Here is a 2,909-nt window from a genome sequence, read left to right on the forward strand (position 1 = left end):
AAAATTAAATGAGTAATTTTGAAAAAAATATTAAAATTTCAATCTCCAATCTCAAAAATTTTAAATTTTTGTCCCAATATTTTAGAGATATTGAAATGATTAAAAATTTAAAATTGTGTTCTAAGACTGAAATTTTAGTTTCAGTCCCTAATTACCAAACATAATATTGAGTCACAATTTCCTAATATCGATTTAATATCGATTTCCATCTTTGAAAACAAATACTATCTTATAGACTTATATTGTATGTGTGCTCATCATCTTTTTAGTTTTTTTTAATACACTTGTTTAATAAATATATGATATAGAAGCAAGTAAATATGAATTTGGTCAAAAAAAAAAAGAAAAACGAATTTTGAACAAAAATAAATGTTTCCTTTGTTCTTTTGAATTTTTTTCTTAATGGGACTTGCTAAATGTGATATTTAGAACAAAAATAATCATTAAACCAAAATTCTAAACATGAAAGAGATTAAAGAATTGTGGAGTAGCAGAAAAAAATATATTAATTTTTTAACAAAAATTTATCATTTCTTAATATGAATTTAATTTTGATGCATTGTCAGTGTAAAGTAAGAGAGTAAGATTTTGGAAAGGAAGAGAGTAAGGATCACATATATTCGTACAATTAAAGATATATATGATGGGACTACAACTAGTGTGAAGACTCAAGGTAGTGTGATAGATAAATTTTCTATTGGTATAGGATTACACCAGGGATCATTCTTAAGTCTACACATTTTCACATTAGTCTTGGAAGTACTCACAGAGCATATCCAAGAGCCTGTGTCATGGTGCATGCTTTTTGCCAATGATATTATCCTTATGGGAGAGTCAAAAAAAGACCTAAATAAGAAGTTGAATTTATGGAGAGGAGCTCTAGAAGTGTATGGTCTACACATAAATCGTAGCAAGACGGAATATATGGAATGTAAGTTCGGCAGCTAAAGGAAAAACCCTAATACAGAGATGAATATTGGAGAAAATATCTTGCAAAAAGTTAAAAATTAAAAGTATCTTGGATGCATCATACATGATAATGGAGAGATTAAACAGAATGTAAATCATAAGATACAAGCAGGTTGCTCAAAATGGCGGAGTGCGTCTGGTTTTATATGTGACAAAAAAGTGTATTTAAAATTTAATAGTAAATTCTATCGCACTACTATCAGACCGACTATGCTTTATGGTACAGAGTGTTGGGCGGCTAAAAGAGAGCACGAACATAAGTTAAGTGTGGCTGAGATGAAGATGTTGAGATGGATGAGTAGTCATACGCGATTGGATAGAATAAGAAACGAAGATATAAGAGAGAGAGTTGGAGTAGCATCTATTGTAGAAAAGATGATAGAATCGCGTTTTAGGTGGTTTAGACAAGTGAAAAGAAGACCGACAGAGCACTCAATCAGAAGGGTGGATGAGATATAAATGGACAAGGGGTGAAAGGTAGAGGAAGACCTAGGAAGACCATCTATAAGGTGGTCAAACGAAATCTACATATAAACGGTCTCTATGTCGACATGATACATGGCAGAGCTTAATGGCGTCGTTTGATCCATGTAGCCAACCCCACCTAGTGGAACAAAGCTTTGCTGCTGCTGCTGTTGTTTTCAGTGTATAGTAGTTTTACGACGTGCATCCAATTACGTAACATCACATTAGTAAAAGTAACTACCTTTCACATTGATCGCATTGTGTGAATGGACATCCAAAAGAACAGATATGATTGTACTTCTGTGCAAAATGCTTTATACAGTCGCGGACCATAAGGTGCCCATCATAGTAAGATAAGGCCCTGAGCACACATATTGTTCCGAAACAACAACTCTACAGTGCTTGTAGCAGCTTCGGCACCTTGTCGTATGACTCCTCCCAGTTCCCGTATATCTCCGCAATTGCCTTTTGCTTCGCTATCCAGACTTTTCTATACGAGGGTTTGAAGTGATAGTTTTGCCGAACTGCACCCTGTAGGACAGAGATGCTGACGGATGGGTTGGACTGTATCAACGGCAGGATGACATTACAGATGAGGGTGCTATCCAACTGTCGATCATCTTGGGATATGGTGGATGCTAAACACATATGCGCTCCACCAAACCTCCGAACCTCCCTAACAAAATAAAACATTCATGGTTGAAAACTACACCAGATATAACAATCATAAATGAGTAAATACGTCACAATTAAACTTGACCTCACCAGTATCCAAGGTTCTGTCGGAGGGCTACATGAAGACTCTAGGGACATCCAGTTGCAACTTGGTGGCAATGCACATGGTATTTTAATTGGTCCGATTCGACCACCCGGTACTCAGCACTTCTGCGAGTGCTATAGTTCTTCATACCCTGCATTATTGCATCTCTGCTTTTGAATCTGTGGCCGACCCGAAACTCTATCCCACCGTCTAGGTTGTAATCGTATTCTCTCCGGTGTTGGAAAATGAAGAGTTCTCATGCATCGCATCTGGATCCAACACATGATAGTGACTTGGTACATCTAATAGCGCTAGAATCAAGTTGGGGGGGGAGAAGGCAAAACATAGCGCACCGCTGCCTCGGCCGGCATCTCTGGTACAAACTCTTCCTCCTCATCATCTTCAGAAGAACCGCTATCGTTGCTATCTTCAACATACTCTTCGTCGGAGTCTTCATCATCCACATCCATGTCTTCCACTGGAATAGCAACATGAATAAGTGGTGGTGCGAGAGGTGGGTCATCCTGCACAAATGTCGAGTGGACAGATCTACCGCCACCAACATCACCAACCTCCGCAGAAAGCTTCATCACTTGTTCCGCCATGATTCTCCCATGGATGTCAAACATGAGGCACACATGCTCGTCGCCATGGAACCAAAATAGACAAAACAAAAAAATTTTGTTTCCCAACGATGCTAGCAACCTATACCCCA

The sequence above is a fragment of the Arachis duranensis genome, chromosome 4, assembly GCF_000817695.3.
Source record: "Arachis duranensis cultivar V14167 chromosome 4, aradu.V14167.gnm2.J7QH, whole genome shotgun sequence".
Taxonomy (NCBI): domain Eukaryota; kingdom Viridiplantae; phylum Streptophyta; class Magnoliopsida; order Fabales; family Fabaceae; genus Arachis; species Arachis duranensis.